Below are 20739 nucleotides of genomic sequence, written 5' to 3' on the forward strand. Positions count from 1 at the left end.
CTGGGATGTCTTTGTACTTTTAGCTTGTTTCTTTTGCCTTTGGCCCCACCCATCCCTGGAATGTGCCCCCCCCAGATCTTTTCTAAATGGAATTCTGCCCTGGGGCTGAAAGAGGTTCAACACCCTGATATACGCAAATGATTTCTGCAGATCGTTGAAAGCACCAGGTAGGTTTTTCTTTCTTTTCTTCTTTTTTGGGTGGGTTTGCAACCCTAGTGATCCCCAGTTCTCCTAGCAGCCAGTTACCGCATCTTTTTTCAAGTACATTTACTCAAGAGTAGGTGAGGATTTATCAGGGTGTCTCAAAACAAGACCACTGTTCTCCCAAACCAAGTCAAAAAGAATTCTCGCGTAGAAATAACACCCAAAATTTAAGATTCTTTTGTTTTCAGTGCAAAGGTTTTTATTCCAGCTGTGGGTTACAAAGGGTAAATCTTTGCAACTCAACCTTACAGCTCTTGGGAAAGATGAGCAAAGATGACAAGTCCAAAGTTGGAGTCCAGAACTGTTTTTAATTGTCATGTTCAAAGTTACCTTGATCATTGGTACCAATGGGGATTAGAAACAACAGCTGTAAGGCTGGAAACCAAAATCATAAAAGGAACAGCTACACCAATTGAATTCCCAATGAGTTTCAATACTGGTCTTTATCAAGGGAAAAACTCTTAGGGATTCTTCCGGAGGATTCCCCCTCCCTTGCTTCTTCCAAAGAATTCTTCTTTTTTCCCTTGATAAAGACCAGTGTTGAAACATGTTGGGAATTCAATTGGTGCAGCTGTTCCTTTTCTGATTTTGGTTTCTATGCCTTGGTCATAACCCATTTTGTTGCTCTTACAAAGCTTTAGAACTGCAGGGGTGTGTAAACTCATGCCCTCTGGATATTTTTGATAACAACTCCTGGAATCCCTGACCAACAGCCATACTGGCTGGGGATTATGGGAGTTGTGGTACAACACATCTGCAGGACACCAAGTTTCCTGCCTCTGGCCTAGTGGAAGGAAAAGCCATGCAGCTGGGGATGTTCTGAACTTTCTTTTCTTTTTTGAATGAAACTGAAGAGTGTGCTCGATCATACAGGTGATTAACTGCCAGGTATCCTATGGCCTTTTACCATATGAACCTGCCCACCTGTTCACTTCATCATCACGGCCTTTGCTTTTCTGTTCCACTATTATCAGAGGTACAATTGGCAGTGATGCAGGATAGGACCTTTTCAGTTGCTGCTCTTAGGTTGTGGAAGTCCTTCCCCATGGAGATCTGTAGTCAAGATTCCCCTTATGACCTGGACCCCCTGAGCAACTCCTTAAGGATCTTGTGCTTCCTTAAGAGTCCCACCTTCCTTCTTTTAATCCACTGTTTCCCAATAACGTGGGGTTTAGACTGTAGACTTGGGGTGATTAACACACCAGACACAAAGTTTAACCACAACAGTCTACTGGTAAATCTAAAGCTAGCAAATCACAACTCAATTGTATTTACACAGTAGAGCTGAGTGATACAAAAGGCCTTAAAAGAAAAGAAAATTTGCAAAACACATGTTTCTTTACCCTAGCTGTCCTTAAACTTTTCTAGGCTGCTTCTTCCTGTTCACTCTTCAGGCTCTGCTCTCACTTCAGGTTTTGGCTGTCTCTCTGCTCTTATTGGCTCTATCGCTCTCTTTATATACCCTCCTCCCTCAAAACCAAAAGTACTGCTTCAAACCTGAAGAAATGAAATTTAAGTGGAAAAATGAAACTGACAAGGAACTGGAGAAATGAAACTGCTCCTCTCAGGGTTACTCCGTCCCAACAGAAAACTCCAGGCCTCTATGCCTGACTTTTTCCCCCTTTGCCTCTGTAGGCCTTCACACCACCACACAATAGGCCAGGGGTACAGAACCTATTTTAGCCCAAGGGCTAAATTCCATTGAAGAGAAGCCTGGGTGGGGGGACACATTCCACTGGTGGTGGGGCAAAAGGGGTAGGAACCAAAGGCAAAAGGAGCAAGGCCAAAACTATCAGCATATTTTAGCTTGAAGCTCTTACTGTCAATAGCTAACCCTTAGAAGGGGCAAATCAACCTCCTAGAATGGGGGGGGGGGAATGGCACAAAAGCCAGGAAACCACCAAACATTAGATGGTTGGGGGAAGGGGGTGGATCCAGTGGAAGGGGGCATGGCCATCTGGAAAATCTTGGATTTTCCAAAATCTTGGATTTTCAGACCTGAGGTCCTGCATCCCTGCTATAGGCATTCTGATAATCTGTAACAGTGGTTTTGCTTTATTGAGAATTTGGTTCTGAATTTTCTTCTTCCTTTTTGCTTCCTCCATTTATTGTCATAATTTTGTTGCTTGATGTTAATTTTCTGGTTCTCATTGCTGGTTTATGTATATTTCATACACACACACACACACACACACACACACTACATGATGTTATGTTGTTGTTGTTTTCAATTTGTAAGCCGCTTTGAAGGCTTTGGATCTTAAACAACAACAACCTAAACCCCTAAATTAATAAGTTCTACTCACTTGTCCCTGCCCTGACTAAGAGTGTGTCCTATTTTTATAGCCTTAAGGGTGAAAAGCCAGCTTTTTAAAAAAGAAAGAGAAAGGTGAAATGCTCAGAATTCTTACAGCACAATCCTATACCTATCTACTTTGAAGTAAGTTTCACTGTTTTCAATGGAGTTTACTTCCAGATAAATGTGTATAGGATTGAACCCTTAAAGGTTCAACAACCAGTACTAAACTCTGTACTATTTATTTGTTTGTTGTTTGTTTGTTTGTTTTTTCATTTATTTTTTCATTTCATTTCATTTCTATACCGCCCAATAGCCAAAGCTCTCTGGGTGGTTCACAAAAATGGAGAACTGCATCTCTTATGCAGAACTGCAGAATATTCCCAGAAAAATTAGTATCCCTACTAGATACTTTTTTTTTCTTTATTGTGTTTGATGCTGGTATTGCCAGCAACCGGGTGGGAAGATTTGACTTCGAGGAACTCAGCTTGGCAACTTTGGTATAATTTGGACTGACAACTTCATGAAAAAGCAAAGGAAACACTTTGTTGCTGGTGCTTTGCTTGCCTGTCTCCAAACATTCAGCTGGCAAATGACAGAATATATAAACAATTTACACAACCTCAAAATGAGGAACACTGAAGACAAAATGTCAACATCTTGAGTTTTAAACATATTTTTTTAAACTTCTTCAGTGCTCTCAAGTTGTTATTCAGTATTTTTGTAGCACTGACAGTGACTCAGAATTATGAGAATCGAACGGTCTCTCCTCGAAGGAAGCTTAACCCATAAACATGCTGTCACCCATAAATATAATGAACTCCAAAATCACATCTCCGTCCAAGGAAATCTTAACCCAGCCTATCCCAACACATGGCCCTCCAGATGTTTTGGACTACAACTTGCATAATCCATGACCATACTGGGCTGAGGCTGATGGGAGTTGTAGTCCAAACATTTGGCAGGCACCAGGTTGGGGAAGACGGTCCTAACCTTGCGCCAACATGGCAAGACCAGGTGAAACTCTAAACTGTGACCATTTCACAGCTGCTTAATATACCAGTGAGTTTTATGTTCATTGCCAAAGTACTGCTCGGGACTAAGATTATCACCAAATTCTGCCAGAAACAGAATTTTGGTCGAAGGTTTGGGACTCTGTGAATATGGAGTCATGTTCTGAAACTGCAGGAGACCTAATTCCAGCATCCTGTTCACACAGTGGCCAACCAGCTGTCTACAGGAAGCCACAAGCAGGACATGAGCGCAACAGCCATGCTGCTTGGGGAATGCTGGGAGTTGCAGAACTTTTCTTTGTCTAAACATGCATAGGATTGCACTCTTACTGTTTTTAGCCCCGGGGCAGCTAGCAACAGCAAGCTCTGAGAACAACTATTTTGCTGGCTCTCCCCAGGATAGGTGGAGTGGGGGGGAAATATGCAACTTAACTGATGTGCATGGTGTTATGCATGGTGGCCATGCATCTGTTAAATGCACAATGCCACTTGTTGGGGGGGGAGGGGGGAAACTGAGAGCGAATTGCTACGTTGCAAGTTTTAAAAGGATCTCTTGTGGCTGCAGGTCAGTCTCAAATGTGTATATTGTTAAATTAATACATGAAAAACTAAATATTGCTAAATGAATGAAGGGTACCATCAATGCGCCTGTGTGCTCTCCCCCTCTCTTGTATAATTGTCATACCTACTAGGCATCTTTGAATTATACTGAACAAGCCAAACATTTGGTTGTTAGCCAGGTGGATCCTTCAAGTCTAGAGGCACTATACCAGCTGCTGGGAAGGAATTTGGCCAGTTTTAGCTGTAGGGTCACAGCTCTGGGATATGTAAATTAGACTTGGGGAACTGGAAGCCTTCCAGAGGTCATTAGATTTCAGCTCCCATCAGCCGCAGCCAGCATGACTGGGAGAGAAAGTGGATAGGAGGACAATTTTCTCCACCTCTCATAATACTAGACCCAAATAGGGTCATCCCATGAAGCTGATTGGTGGGAGATTAGAGACAGATGAAAAGAAGGGCTTCTTCATACAGCGCGTGGTTAAGCTATGGAATTTCCTACCACAGGATATAGTGGTGGTCACCAATTTGAATGGCTTTAAAAGGGGGTTGGACAAATTCATGGAGGAGAAGGCTATCAAGGGCTACTAGTCCTGATGGCTATGTGCTACCTCCAATATCAGAGGCAGTATGCCTATGTGCACCAGTTGCTGGGGAACATGGGCAGGAGGGTGAAGATGCACTCATGTCCTGCTTGTGGGTTTCCCCTGGGCAGCTGGTTGGCCACTGTGTGGACAGAATGCTGGACTAGATGGACCCTTGGTCTGATCCAGCAGGGCTCTTCTAATCTTCCTATGTCTCACAACCTCTGGGGACGGGAGGGCCACCAGTTCCCATCCAGATTTAAATAAGAGACATGCAACAGGTGGCCTTTTCCTTCTCTGTCTGCATCCTCCTGCCTGGGCAGGGAAAAAGCCGCGCCTGTTCCATTTCTGCCTGCCATGCTGCTATTCAGAAGCACAGGAGCCCTGTCCTGCGAAAGGAGGCAGGGGTACTAAAATTCACCATTCACCTGGTCAGGCACCTGGATGAGAGAAAGCAGAGGACGAGTTCGACATGGGCTTTAAAATATGATTCCCCGCCTCCCCCCACCCCAAGTCCTGTACAGGAGGAGCAGCTCTTTTTCCTCCAGCAGCCCGATCCTTGCATGTGCTTACTCGTAAGTAAGTCCCGCTTGAATGCTATGGGGGGGGGGGAGGCGAGGAGGCGGCTGGCTCCCAGTTAGTCAATCTGACTCCATCGAAGTGCAGCCCCGATCCTTTGGCGCGTCTTCTGTTTGGTCGAAAGAGCGGCGGGGCGGGGCGGGGCGGGAGGAGAAGCCCCCCAGCAATGAATTAAAACTCCCCAATAAGCGCGCACAAGGATTGACCTTTCAGGATGCGATCCTCCGCGGCGCGTTTACCTGGGAGTAAGCAGCAGCCCCCATTTAAACGCCGCAGCGGGAGCGAGTCGTGAGCCACGCGGGGGGGGGGGGAGCAGGAAAAAAGAGCAGTTCGTTGTTTCGGGGCCACTCTGGGAAAGCAGCAAGCGGCGCGGGCTGGCGGCTCCTGGGGCAGCGGGGCAGCCAATCCACGCTGGGTTACAGTCAGAACCAGCCAGAACTCCAAAGGAGCTCTCCAGGGTGTTGAGCGCATTTGGGGGGGGGGTCGGGCTCAGCACTCTGGAGAGCTCCTCCGGCGCCCTGACTGAGCCCCAGGGCGAATTCCCTGCCCCGGTGACGCAGGCGCGGCCAGCGGCGCCCCGCCCAGCGAGCGGGCGCCGCGCCGCTGCTTGCGCCGCAAAGAGGGAGGGCCAGAGGTGGGCGGGGCCAGGGGAGAATAGGCGGCGCCCCGCGAGAGGCGCCGCCGGCGCTGCGAAGGGGGCGTGCGTGCGTGCGGTCGGTCGAGTCGTCCCTCGGCGGGGCGGGGCCGGCGGGCGGAGAGGGGCGGGGCCGGCGGGCGGAGGCAGAAGCCTCGGCAGGGGGCGCGGCCCGAGGCGGCAGCCTATAAAAGCTGCTCCGGCGGCGCCGCGCGCTCGGACGTCAACAAAGCTCGCGGGGCGGCGTGGTCGGGCGGTTGGCCGGCTGTGTGGCGCTCGCGCGCGCGTTCTTGTCGACCGTTGGAAGGCGGGCGCGCGCCTCGGAGGAGGGCTTCCGCGGGGCTCCCGCCATCCGCCAAGCCCCCTCACCCGTGTGGGGCCCCTGCCGTTGCGCTGACCGCTTCAGGGCTCCTCGCCCAGGTAAGAGGCTTAAGGCCTTCTCTGTCGCCCTTACAGGGCGCCGGCAGCCTTCCTCCCCGAAACCTGGGCTGGACTACAGTGCCCATTGTCCCCAGCTGGGGGGAAGGCTGGTTAGGGCTTGGGCTGGGTGAGAGCCAGTTTTGAGACCCACCTCAGCCGTGAAGGGTGGGCTTGTCTGGCTGTCCCTCTGTCCCTCTCTCTCTCTCGCTCTCTGTCAAGCCTACCTCGCAGGGTTGTTGTGAGGACGCTATTTATTTATTTATTTGCATTTCTGAACTGTCCGGTAGCCGATGCTCGCTGGGCAGCTCACGAAACAAAAACGAGGAACATACATTGTGGTAGTGTAATGTAGCGGTGGTGGGGAGAATGGTGTATGCTGTCTTGAGGCCTTTGGAGGAAAATTAGGTAGGATATGAATGCAGTAATTGAATCGATAGCACCCCCACCGAAGGGTGCCAGTCTCCTGGATGAGGTCCTGGTTTAGCTTCCTCTTACAGGGTGTCTGGGGTGGGAAGCTAAAGCCGTCTCTGCCCTCCTGTACTTAACTTTTCTTCCCCAAAGTCTTGTGCATTTGTTTTGTTTTCCAGTTCCTCACTTCTAAGTTGGTTGTATCTTTGCTGCCATGGATCTTATTTTGTTTCCTCTCCTCCCTCTGTGCCCCCATCCCAGTGTGAAGTTGGCAGGCTTGATACCTTGTCGTACTATTGGCCCATCTGCCTTCCTCTGCCTGGTGCCCTCCAGATGTTTTGAACCTCAACTCCCATCAGCCACAGCTGGCATGGCAAGTGGACGGGAGTCCTGGGTGTTGTAGTCCAAAACATCTGGAGGGCACCAGGTTGGAGATGTCTGCCTCAGATCATTGATCTTCTGTTGTCGTTTTAAGCCATAGGTCATACATAACCTAGTAGGAAGCTTCACATAGAGTATTAAACAGAGGCTGACAATCCAGCTTTAAAAACACATGCACAAAATGAAGTTTATAATTGGTCATATGCCTAAAGTTTTATAGGGAGGCTACAAAGATGTGGAAATCAACAAGCAATAAAGAGTAGCCTACTGTCGATCCACATTTGGTTTTAGAGCGAGAGTGTCTCCGTAAGAGAAAACTGAATGCAGCTTCTCAGCCCCACTCTGGTTGCAAATAATAGCATTTCTTTTTCAGTGAGGAGGGAAAAGGATCTTTTCCCTGTCCTCAAGTATTTTGAGTTGGAGAGAAAATAGGATTGGTGTAGTCTATCATCCTATTTCATTTTTAAATGGTTTTACTAAGAAGAAAAAGAGCCCTGCTGGATCTGGCTAAAGTAAGTTCCATTTAGTCCAGCATCATGTTTCCAAATAATGGCTAGCAAGATGTCTCTGAGAAGCTCATATGCAGGGCATGGAGGCAGCAACAGGGTTGTTTGTTTGTCAGCGATCTTTGAGATATATTGTATGGAGGCTCCACTTAGTTCTGATGGTTACTTGCTGTTATTCTGAGAAGACAATAATTTAGATTTGACTAATACTATTCAGGTGGTGTTTGAGGGGTGGGAAGCCCTTCAACCATTTTTTCCTTGATTAAGTTTTTTGGGAGGGGAGGAGGAGGAGAGGAGAAAAGGTGTTGATAAATCTTCTTTTCAAGGACAGTCTAGTCTTTAGTCCAAGATAACGGGGGGACAAATGGGCATAGCCTTCAAGCCTTTTGTGAGGCATATCCAGCTGGCAGAATTCGTAGACCAGAGTGAGTGATATGATTCAGGAAAGGAACTTGTATGGCCTATGCAGGGGTTAAATGCTAGAATGCACCCCATGAAAAGTTGACGGGGGGAGGGAAGAGATGGATTTCAACATAATTCATCCTTGTTCCAAAACAGCCTTCCCCACCCTGGTGCCCTCCAGGTGCATTGAACTATATCTCCCATAATCCTCAGCCAGCTGGTTGGGGATGATGGGAGTTGTAGTCCAACACACCTGGAGGGCAACAGGTTGAGAAAGACTGTTCAAAAATGAAGAGGGGGCACTCTCATTAATCTCTAGAGTCTGCGTGCTCTGGAGTGCATGTAAGGGTATATGTTTGTTTGCACTATGCATCCCATGAAGCAATGGAACATTTTCCCTTCTACTGATGGGTATGACTTCATAGTATATCTTATTTTAAAGTGTACAGGCTCTGTCCCATGTTCAGAAGGTGAGCGGACTCTATTCCACTCTCAAAAGTGGAGGAGGGGGTTCTATATGCTATTTTTCCACTAATGGTTATTCTTCCAGGTTAGTGGGGTGAGCAGCTTTTAAATTCAAGACTTCTCTCAGGTAACATATCCAAATCTCAAGTTCCAGAGATGTAGCTGGGAATTTGTTAGAGCAAGCACAAAAACAAAGTGGTGGCATCTTTACAACTAACTGCTTTATTGGGGGTATAGACTTTCATGGACTTGAGCCCTCTGTAACAGTTGAAATGAGCTCTAGTCTACAGAAGTGTGTGTCATAGTGAGTCATTTAAAGTGCCACAGGAGCTTTTTTGGGTAGATATTTAAATAGGTCCAACCACATTCACTCATCTTCTCTTGGATTCTTAATGTTATTATTAAGCAATACCCTTCATTTTTGCTGCAACAGGCTAACATGGCTACCCTTCTGGGATTTGGCTAGTGGGCGTGGTTTGATTTTTCTTATCAGCCAGGATAGGGGTGTGGCTGCCTGAAGTAATGTAACAATCTTGCTGGCAAAAGCATACATAGGATGCTAGATGCCAGAAACAGCTGCCTGCTTGATGAATATTGACAAGGTGTCATAAAATGGGATATTTGGGTGACTGTGGCTATGATGCAAAATGTACTCACTTACTTACTGGAAATTAAGTTGGGATATAATCAGGGATTTTCAAGCCTAAACATGTTCTTTTCAGTGAATGAACATACAACCACCCATGAGCTTCCAAATGTACTGCCTTGGAAAAAGGCAATGCATGCTCATATACCTGGATTGCAGGCATAAACATATGTACTTCATCAGTTGGGGGGGGGGGGGCGGCAGGAAAAGAGGAATCATATGCACAGAGGTGGGGAACCTCAGCCCCTCTGCAGTCCCCCAGATGGCCATGTCCCTTCCCATAGCCCCACCCTGTGGGAGGAGCCATAGCTCTGGTAGAGCACATGCTTTGCATGCCAAAGGTCTTCCATTCAATCCTTGGTATCTCCAGGTAGGGCTAGGAAGAATCCTGAATGAAGCCCTGGAGAGCTGCTGCCAGTCAGTGTTGATAATACTGGACTAGGTGGACCAGTGATCTGATTCAGTATAAGCCAGCATCCCTTTCCCCCCAACCACGGATCATTCGGTGCTTTCCTGGCTTTTGTGCACATTTTCCCCCATTCTAAAAGGTTGAATTGCCTCCAGTAAGGCTTAGTTACTGGCAGTAAGAACTTTAAACTACATTACGCTGCTATCTTATGTATTTTTGTCCCCACCCCTTTGTTCCTACAAACCTTTAACTTCACCTTCACCCACTGCTGGGATCACAGTCCCTAAAGCTTCTCCAAAATTAAATTTAGCCCTCAGACTGAAAAAGTTTTCCCACCCTTGCTTTAGCAAATAGCTGAAGTTCCCCCTAAGAAACACCTTAAAATCCTGTAGAACACCTGACAAGGGCACTCAAATTTGTAAGCTGCTCCTTGAGGCAGGATTTCTCACATTTACATGTAAAACTGAGAGCAAAAATAAGCTGTGTTCGACTGAGTTGGAGAAGGTCACTTCAGGAAAGGAAATCCTAGCGGTTCCCGTTTGGACAGCAAAGACTCGAGATCTCTTCCTTCACCCTTCTTAGAAAAACGGTAGAAACAGCTGGAATCCTCTAGTTGTTGGCCAAACTGGGCTGGGCTTGGAACGGGGAAATGGGTTCTGTCTCTGTAGGGAGGCGGCAGCAGACACTGAAATTACTGCTGGCAAGTTGCAACCACTTTTAAGCACAACAGCTTCCTGTGACTACAACAAATTGCAGCAGGCTGTGGTTTCTTGGCTATCATGGGCCCCTTTGCTGCTGTCGTAGTTTAATAGTCATTGCCTGCTGTAGGAATTGCGCCCAGATGTTGAAGTCAAAGGAGAACACAAGAAACGAGTGCACACTTATAGCATTCCTTGAATCTGTATATTCTACCATTTGTTACCCTGTTTTCCTTTCTTCTATAAAAAACTGAAGGGGTGGGGGAGCGCCCTTATGTTACTAAACAGTAGTGAGGAAAACAAATTCAAACTGATGGCTTTAAAACAATGTGTCTATAACTTTAAAAGCTTAGTAGGGGTTTTTATAATGCTGAACATCTCAAAGCTGAGATACAGATAATTTGAGTTGTATAGATTTGTATCATAATCACAGCTCATGACATTGGGGGCTAAGTTGCTCCAGATGGACAGCCAAGTCCTATATAAACCCTCCCATATATTAAGATATTCTGCCAAAGCCCAGCTTCATGATCATGTGACTCCACCTTCCAAGATAAAATGGGTGGCCACACAGAACAGAACCTTTTCTGTGGTAGCACCCAGAGTTTGGAGCATCTCCCTGGCTTCATTGTCGGGAGTCTACATTATTACATTTTTTGTGCCATTTAAAAACCTTTATTTTTGCTAAGGCTTTGGCAGGTATTTGATTTGATTGGCCGCTCTGTTTCCCCTTTTATCTGTTAATAGATAAGGGCATAGAGTTGGAAAGGCACTTGGAGGTCATCTAGTCCAACCACCCAATCCACAATGCTGGATGCAGCTAGCGTTGATTCTCATTCTGTATGTATTTTTTTTAAAAAACCTTTTTAATTGATTATTTGGAATGATGTTGGCCTCTGTGGAAATCTGTCTTTAGCAGAAAGATGGAATATAAATATTTTAAATATTGATACAGAATTACATAGCCGTATGGGATATTCAGCCACAGTAGTTAAATGAAACCCCTATATAAAGGCAGTTTAGCTCTGAATATCAATGCTGGGCATAAACAGGGGAAGATAATTTGTTTTCATGCTTTGCCTGTAAACTTTCAGAGACATCTGGCCAGCCACCGTTGGACACAATGCCGGACTAAATGGGGCTTTGTCTAGTCTAGCAAGGCAGTTCTTACATTATGTTTTTGTTAGAACAAGCAAAAACCAAACTGAGTGGGAGGCACTCTTATTTGGGATTTCTTATGCAAATTGTTCATTTGTAATCAGTCTTGGGAATAGTAGTAAATTCTTCAGGGACAGAATGGTAGCAGGATGTGCACCTTGATGTTTTGCACAGTATTGATAGTTCTACATGAAACACCAATTTAAACATTTAATATTTAATTAAAAGTGCAGAGGCTGATGAAGTAGGCAAGTAATAGGCTTTAGAGCAAGGGTGGGCAACTCATGGCCTTCCATATGTTTTGGCCTATAATTCCCATGATCCCTCACCATTGGCTATGCTGGCTAAGGCTGATGGGAGTTCTAGGCAAAAACATCTGGAGACCCACAAGTTGCCCAGCTCTGTTTCAGTTGGGCACTGTTAATGGCTTCAAGGCGAAGTGTGCATGCTTTGCAGAAGGTCACTTAACCCAGGTAGCCTGATGAGATGTGCTGTCTATTAGCAGAGCTGTCAAAAGCCCACATTTCTAAACACTGCTTCTGGTTCTTAAGCTTGGACAAGGCTACAGTGAGTTTGTGCATCTCTGAAAGTGAGAGCATTCATTTGGATGTTGGACACAGAGCACAGAGATGGGCGTGAGTGGAATCAGATGAGCTGCCATGTGGCAAAGTAGTAAACAACTAGAGCGGCATGGTAGATCTCTGCCAAGCTTGTGGTAAGCCCTGGTTGGCTGGCTTAATTTCTGCTAGAATTAGTTGTGACAAGTTGACTTTAGCAATTTGATCAGATAATGGGCAGTTCTTGTACAAAAGAATAAGTGGAGATCAAAACGATGCATTAGATCAGTTCACCTATGTGGGGGTTTTCCCTCAGTGAATCTGTAATTCAGCAGATAACAAGGGCACATTTGTTTAAACAAGCAAGTAGCGAGTGATCAAGGATTACTGTTATTGTTTAATTGTAAAATAATAAAGAAGCACCCTTGCATGCCTGAAGAACTCTGCTATGCTTTGTCAATGGACCAGAGAACTGATGTAACATTGTGGCTGAGAGCTCAGCTAGCAGTTGAGAAATCCCAGATTCATATCACGTTGTTGTTGTTGTTGTTCAGTCATTCAGTCGTGTCCAACTCTTCATGACCCCATGGACCATAGCACGCCAGGCCTTCCTGTCCTGCGCACTCTCCCGGAGCGTGCGCAAGTCCATATTCATTGCATCAGTGATGCTAACTAGCCATCTCATCCTCTGCAGTCCCCTTCTCCTTTTGCCCTCAGTCTTTCCCAGCATCAGGGTCTTTTCCAGAGAGTTTTCTCTTCGCATTAGGTGGCCAAAATATTTGAGCTTCAGGTTCAGTATCTGTCCTTCCAATGAGCACTCCGGGTTGATTTCCTTTAGGATGGACTGATTTGACCTCCTTGCAGTCCAGGGGACTCGTAAGAGTCTTCTCCAGCACCACAGTTCAAAAGCATCAATTCTTTGGCACTCAGCCTTCCTTATAGTCCAGCTCTCACAGCCATACATTACTACTGGGAAAACCATAGCTTTGATTAGACGGACCTTTGTCGGCAAGGTGATGTCTCTGCTTCTCACTATGCTGTCTAGGTTTGCCATAGCTTTCCTCCCAAGGAGCAAGCGTCTTTTAATTTCATGGCTACAGTCACCATCTGCGGTGATCTTGGAGCCCGAATTCATATCACGGACTAGTTGCAAATGTGTTGGATGGTCTTAGGCAAGCCATTACTTCTTGAGCTCAGCTCCTCATCTATAAATGGAGATAATACTGGCTTAGCTGTCCTGCTGTGGTGTTGTACTGTGGGGGTTTTGCTGATGTAGATGCCAAAAGGATATTCTAGGTTAGAGCCATTGTTAGCAAAGCATGATGCAGGCAGGCCTAGGTGCTAGAAGAGGAAGGTGCTTCTCTGACTGGCCCAGGAGATGTGGGAGCTCTGCTCTTCCTATTTCTTGCCTTTCTCAACAGAGTAGCGTTGGTTCATATATTCTATGCCTACAGTGGCTTGAGCGATGTGGCAGTTTCGTTTACATAACATCTGGTAAGACTGTACCAGCATTGGCATCTGTGCCAGCTAGACAATGTCCTGTGTTGGGCTTCAGTTGATGCTCATGCTTAATACTTCGTGGATTCAGTGCTGAACTGTGAAATGAGCTCACAGATTGGCATAAATCAAATTGGGCTTCATATTGCCCCTGTCCTGTCTTATTTTAAAACCTCTATCTCACTGATTGTGTCTCCACCTATACAACAGCATTATATAAGGCAGAGGCGGGCCACTTGTGACCCTCCAGATGTTTTGGCCTTCAGCTCTCATCATTTCTCACCATTGGCTATGCTGGCTACAGATGATGGGAGTTGTAGGCCAAAATATCTGGAGGGCCACAAGTTGCCCAGCTCAATATAAGGCTATGTACAACATAAGGTAATCAGCACTACAGCTTAAGTGAAGATGCCCTGGTGCCTGAATCTTATCTCCTATCCTGTGTTTGTAACTTGTTTATGTTGCATTTTTGTGGTATTTTGTAAGCTGCTCTGAGAGCCATGGTTGAAGAGCAGCTACTTTTTAAAATTAATAATATCCTCTGTCTTGCAGATCTGATCACAGGGTCAGGCTATCTAATATTTTCAATTCCAAATTCACTGGACATGTTTTGAACTTCATCAGCAAATGGCTGTGCTTTGCAGATATCTTTCACATGCATAGATACCAGCCCATGGTTAATGGGTGGGTTTTTTTGGGGGGGGGGGCATTTGTGCAGCTTCTAATAGCAGTAATATGAGCTTTTGAAGCTGTAACATGACTTCCCCAGGTCTTACAGGAGATACCTGTTGTTAGGTGTGGAATTTCCTTTAAACTTAAGTTTCTATATATGTGCCATACATCCCTGCTGCTGCTCCTTTGTGGAGATTCAGATTCATGAAATGTGACGAGCCTTCCTAGCAACTGAATTTTCCTGATACTTATTGTGATTAAGCTCCATGTCATAACCATATATCAGGAGAAAGGTTTCGAGAAGAGAAATCAAAACATAAGATGTTGAACTTTGTCTTTCCTTCTGGATTCTTAGGCTTTGGTTACATAAGAATGTTATGTCCTAATCATTCCCAATATGACATGCTAATGGTAACTTTCAAGATTACTACAGCCGTATAGAAAGCTAGTTTAAAGTCTAAACAGCCTGGCACACCACCAAGCAACCACAGCATATGAATCATGGCCCCTGCTGTTTCATATAAAGTAGAATGTGGCATCATTTGCCTTTGCCAGGTTGTCATGTTACAAATGTTGCCTTATGGGAAGTTGGAACTAAAATCCATGTAATATTTGCAGCAAAGTGAGATGCTGTTCTCAAACAGTATGTTGTGTGCCAACACTGCTAAAGTAAAACCTGGGTTAATCTGCTCTGGGGATCAATGGCTAGCAATACCATTCACTACAAAATTCATAGCAGAAACAAAAGGTAGTGCAAAGGGTAGAATAAAACAATCTGTCAGTTGCATAGATCAGTGGCATGTAGATGGTAGGTGGGATCTACTGGTAGATCTCCAGGTGATTTGTAGTAGATTAGCAACGGTTTCAAACTCCCAGTGTTTTAACAGTGATAACAAAAAGACTTTTCCTGCGCCTAGGCTGCTAAAACAAAGAAACGTTGTGGGAAAACAAGAGTAGATTTTGTGCAGGGAAGGATTTGTTTGTGAACTCTAGTTCTGGTTCTGAAAAAAACAAATTCCTAGGTTGAACACATACTCAGAGGCATCTTGGTCCACAACTCTATGTCCCTCTTCCTGAGGTGCTGTTTTGCATCTGGCTCCTCTTGGTGGACTTCGGGTTTCTGATGAAAAAAGTAGATCCTGCAAGCCTAAATTTGGCTCAGCCCTGTGATAGATAAAAGCATGCGTTGTCTCTGATGAGACAATGGCAAGAAACAGAAACAGGCCCTGAACGCAGATTAATTTTGATTCCTCATGTGGTTGTGCGATCATGGTACAGTCCAAGGGAATCCAAAGCAACCTTGTACACATCCTGTTATTTTTATACAACAGAACAGGTTTCCCCAACCTGATGCCTTCCAGATGTTTTGGACTTAAAACTCCCAGTGTTCCTGACCACTGGATCTGCTGGCTCAGGCTGAAAGGAGTTGAAGTCCAGAAATGTGGAGGGCTCTGAGTTGAGGAATGATGCAGTAGAAACTGGGGCTGCTAAGTGATGTGTCCTAACCTAGGAGACCGCAAGCGATCCACAGTGTGCACTTAAGTAGCTGCAAAACCGTAATGGCAAAAAAAGACAATGAAAAAAGATGAAATATAAAGAGTTGGAGGCTTTTTTGACCCTTCCATCACCCCTGGTTGGACTGCTAAAGCAACCCTCTTTAGCAATGCAAGCAATGGCAGTGGACACTTTAAACAAATTCTGTTCCATGCACAGCCCTCATTTCTGAAAGGTGGTATATCTTTCAACATGGTTGCTATAATGTGCAAAAGACCCGAGTTCAACATGGCATACCAATGCTTTTTAGCTCCTAGCTATTTAGTGGGTATCATGATGGATGGTCACACTTGATTTACCTTTATTGTGGTTTGCAAGGCCAATGTGGCCTGACTCTACTTAGCTGCATATAAAATGTGTGGCCAAAGTCCTTAATCTTGGCACTTCTATGTACTTTGTTCAGAAAACCAAACTTGCTGATAAACCTATTCGATAGCAGGAAGTACTTGGCATGCTGGGTATATTCAAGCGTGTTAAATACTGCGGCATACATCTAGGTTATGTTAACAAGGATAGGGAGGCGTATTAAAAACTGTTCGCACAGAAAAGTGCTTGTAGTAGATAAATGTGAACTCCTGGTGTCATACAGTTGCTAAGAGGATTTTGATATTTCGGTAGGGAAATGCAAATAATCAAAAATGCTTGAGTTGGAGAGTAAGCGTTCAGACTGGATTATTTCATAGTGTTTGTCATCCAAGATGACTTCTAAATGTCATTAACCTTGCCAGTTGGAATATGCAGAAGCAGTTACCAATGGAGAAACACACCCTGTTGTTGCACAATGGCCAGATGCTGAGGTGTCAAATGGATCCCAGGGGCTGCCAGGATGGGCTCCTTGTTTAATACGCAAGTACTATAATTTTGCATTTCCCAGTATTTCTGGAAATTTATTTACTAGGCTGGCTTCTCAAATCAGATTACAAAGTAAAACCCTAAAACAATGGAAATATAAATACAATTAAAATAGCACAAATTTTTCATTTCTATTTTTTTAAAAAATAGAAATCAGCAATAGATAAAACTACAGGTTATAAAAGAACTTGCCGGACTTTAAGGCTATATGAAAATAGAGAGGGAACCAGATCTACCTCCCACAGAAAGGCATTATTTTGGGCCATCACAGAAAAGGCTTTGTGCCTGCCAGGCTGATAGATCTCACTGGCAGGGAGGTTACACTGTCAGGGCCTCTGTAACCAATCTTAGGGCCCAGGCAGGTTCATAAAGTTGCAGGTGGTCATTCAATTAACCTCGTATCAAACCTTTTTAGGGCCTTAAATGTAATCGCCAGCACTTTAAATTGAGCCCAGAAATGCACTGGCAACCAATGCAGCTGTTACAGAATTGGTGTTACATGCTCTGATCACCTAGCCCTGTAAGTAACTGGGCAGCTGCATTGTGAACAAGCTGAAGCTTCTGAACTGTCTTTAAAAGCAGCCCGCATAGTGCACTTTACAGTAGTCTGGATGTAACCAGGGCATGAATAACTGCAGCAAGGTCCACTTTCTCTACATTGGGATGCAGCTTGCAAATCAGCTGAAGCTGATAGAAGGCAACTTTGGCTACCTGGGCCTCCATACGTAGAGCTGAGTCCAGGAGGACCCCCAAGCTGTGCACTTGGCCCTTTGGGACAGTTCAGCCCTTTGGAACAGTTCAACCCCATCCAAAACCAGTTGCATACCTCCATCCATATCAGTGGATTTCCCTATCCACGATACCTCTTTCTGATCTAGATTAAACTTCAGCTTGTTTGCTTCGTCCATCCTGAAGCTGCCTTCAGATACTTGTTTGTGTAAGCTGAGAAGCATTTAGGTGCAGGGATGGGGGACACTTTTTTTGGGGGGGGGGAATGACCCTTCCTACCCAGCCCTTGATGGGTTGGATGATGTCAGTGGTGGTGTGGCTTATGCCTTTGATGTCATCCAGTTCCCGACTGAAACTCCAGCTCATGCTTCAGCTGGAGACCGCCTTTGCCTGTGCTGCATACCCCCAAATGGGGGAAGGCATAATGAAGGCAAAGCTACCCTGACTCTGCTGCCTCACAGGCTGGAGATGCTTCATCTGAACCTTGTCCTTCTGAATGGATGAAGCCATAGTACAGGCAAGTTCCCAGCTTTGTGCAGCGCATGTTGTCCCCATGGGTCGACATGTGCTGCGAAGAAGAACTGAGCTGGTACTGGGAAGAGCCACTCTTCTCAGAGCCTGCTGAGCCCTCCACTGCCCGCATCCCCACTGTTATCTCAGATTGAAGATGATGGCAGGGATTCCCCTGCATGCCACTCCCCCTCCAGTTGGGAGGGGGAGTGGTGCACAGGGGAATCCTTGTTATCTGATCTTAGATATTTTTGCAGTGATCTCTGAAGGGATAGTTTACAAAGCAAAGCCAAACTAAGCTAAAGCACTTTAGTTTTTGGATCTCTTAAAGATATTAAGTATTGAAAGTCAAAATTGTTGCTGAACAATCTGTTGATTGCAGCAAAATGTCCTGGCTAGATATTGGAAAGCAGGCAATACACCTTTAATGATGGAATGGTTCGCAAATGTTTTAGATGCAACACAATGAAAAAATGAGCAGATGGGAATTGATGGGAAGTGGGCAAAGGAGCATGATCGTTTGCAGAAATGGCGGGCTTTTATTTATTTATTTTTAATATTCATCTAGATAGAGAGACTTTGGATTTAGCTGTCATTAGAGTTGATATGTTTTAACTGTATAAAATCTAATTGTTTCTTGTCTTTATGGATGCATGTTGTGTGATTGGTTTTGTATTCTGTGTTTTTTAACCAGCAAATGCATTAAAATGCAAGGTAGGATCTAGAAATAGTAATGCCACTGCTTGGAAATAATTAGATTTCCAGCTCGCAGATTTGGTCTTCAACTGGAGACAGAAAAAGTTTTTAAGGGATGATAGTGGTTTTAGAGATGCTTCACTTTTTATGGTGTAAACACCTTTTTCTCCTATTGTTGCCTCTGATCAGGGATGCTTTTGTATTGTTTCAGAGGTGAAGCGGGTGAGTATACGTATCGCAAGCAGCAATTGTGGGTTGGATCCACAGTTAGTTGTGCCTAGAGTAGACCCATTGAAACCAGTGGAGCAACTTAGTCATGCCTAATGTCAGTCCCATTGATTTAATGCGTTTACTGTATGCATGACTGTCTGAATCCCCTGTTTTCAAACCATATTCTGTTCTCCCACCACAAAAACCCACACACACCTCTCTTCTATACATGCTCCTTCCTTAAGGCTATCATTTTGGTCTCCTGATAAAATACTGGGATGTTCAAAATATTTTTTTTTAAACCATCTAAATGCTAAGTAACATGTGGGGGTTGATCTCAGCAAGATGAAAGCCCCATAAAGAAATCAAATATTTTTGCAATGATCCTTGAAGGACAGCTCACAACATTTTAGATAGCAAAGGCAAATTAAGTTAACGCACAATGAAATAACACAAGATGTTCCTTGTAACAAAGTCCTAAAGAACATAGCTGAACAATAAGCTAACAAGAAAGGAGTGGGTTACAAGGGCAGTAACAAAGTTCAACATTCTTAAGGTTAATAAAGGTATTTTATTCAAACCAAATATAGCAACCTGGTATGTGAGTTTTCAGGTTAGAGAACTTCTTAGGCTGGGTTTAAAAAAAAAATAAAAGGGAGAAGATGTTTCTGGACAGGGAGCATGATACTAGTGGAGCTAAAATGAGATTTACTGCTAGAGGATACTCCCCTGAGCAGGAGCACATCAACAGTTATGACTCTTATGGTAGTGGTCTCAATGTCCACATATGATTTTAGCTAAACTAATCTGTTCATGATAACTGTTCATGTTGAGTTATCAATGTGACACAGTAAAATGCAAGTGGTCCTGAACTATTATCTCCATTTCCTTCTCATTCTCTGAGGTAACTTGCCCATCCTAAAATACTTTGCTTAGCAGAAGAATTGCACGTAGGTATTTTGCTATTTATTGTCTGACTGTTTGCTCCACCACCATGAACAAAAAAGCTGTATCCATATTGCAAGTGAATCAGCTGTTAGCAACAGCCACCATTTTGGTGGAGAAAACCAATAAAAAGCTGGTGGATCATCCAGATAGGCACAGAGGTATAAAAATTCATGAACTACAGATATATATTTCAGAAAGGTGTATGAGATATCAATAGTACCCATATAATTTGCATAAAGATGATTTAAAAAAAAATAGCTGATTTGTTTGATGCTCATGATGATCATTGTGTGTATATGCTTCTAAAGGCATTTCTAACATGTAATTATTACACTGTTAGTTAAAACATGACTTACAAAGGTATTGGTCAAACATCAGAGAATTAAGTGAAGATGATGGAACAAAGCCAGCCAGCCACCTCTATACTTTTGGGTATAATGAAGGTCCTAATCCTGTTACGACTTGGAAAAAAATGGCATATGGATTTGAGAAATGGTTGAAGTTCTCAGCCCAAGGCCTTATTCCTGTATACTATACACTTGGAGTAAGGCCCATTGAATTCAGCAGGGCTTATCTTCCACATAAAATAGGGATAGGATTGGACTGGAAGGTGTTCAGTTTTTTCCTTTCCATAATTTTTAACTACTTCTTCAAGCCTTCTGTTAGAACAGTTACCAGTGTCGCATATGTTTTTTACTAGCCAGTGTAGTGGTTTCAATGATCTGTAGTAGTGGAAATAGATAGTAGTTACAAGTCTGATTCAAGACTTCTCAATATCTCCCTGTGAATCCTTAAAGAAAGGAAACCTCACATTTGAATGTTTTATATAAAATGTCTTAAACTAGCTTGCTATGGAGAGGGATTGTAGCCTAGCCTTCTTGGTGACCTCTCACAGCCTGGCCCTGAGCTGGAATCCAAAGAATGTAAAATTCTTTAAATGGAAAACGCTTGGCTTAACAGAGTTCATGTCTATTACATTTGTCTTAGGGATGGATTGAAGAAAATGACTTCTCTTAGCAGTTAATTCTATTCTTTAAAGATAAGTACCTTCAAGAGCAACTTAGGCACATGTTAAATGACTATGTGTATGACAAATTGGGTGTTGTTCCATATTCCCTTTAAATGTGTAAATAGTGACTATGCAGTTAAGAAT

At 44.3% G+C, this 20739-nt stretch overlaps 1 protein-coding gene across 15 annotated transcripts in view; it reads left to right on the top strand.

The window, feature by feature from the left end:
• Nucleotides 1-20739, top strand: part of NDRG1 (N-myc downstream regulated 1) — a 109197-nt gene that overhangs the window by 44496 nt on the left and 43962 nt on the right. For 3 of the 15 annotated variants that reach the window (XM_084848779.1, XM_084848780.1, XM_084848776.1), the window contains one exon: nucleotides 76-167. The exons of 11 other annotated variants lie outside the window; for them this stretch is intronic. The gene's annotated coding sequence lies outside the window, so the exon portion shown is untranslated. Of the gene's footprint in view, nucleotides 1-75; nucleotides 168-6086; nucleotides 6289-20739 lie in introns of those variants that run through there. One more of the 15 variants, XM_084848768.1, reaches the window with a different exon arrangement.

Source organism: Heloderma suspectum, chromosome 4, assembly GCF_057233095.1.
Source record: "Heloderma suspectum isolate Gila_16-S chromosome 4, 16-S_ref, whole genome shotgun sequence".
NCBI lineage: Eukaryota > Metazoa > Chordata > Lepidosauria > Squamata > Helodermatidae > Heloderma > Heloderma suspectum.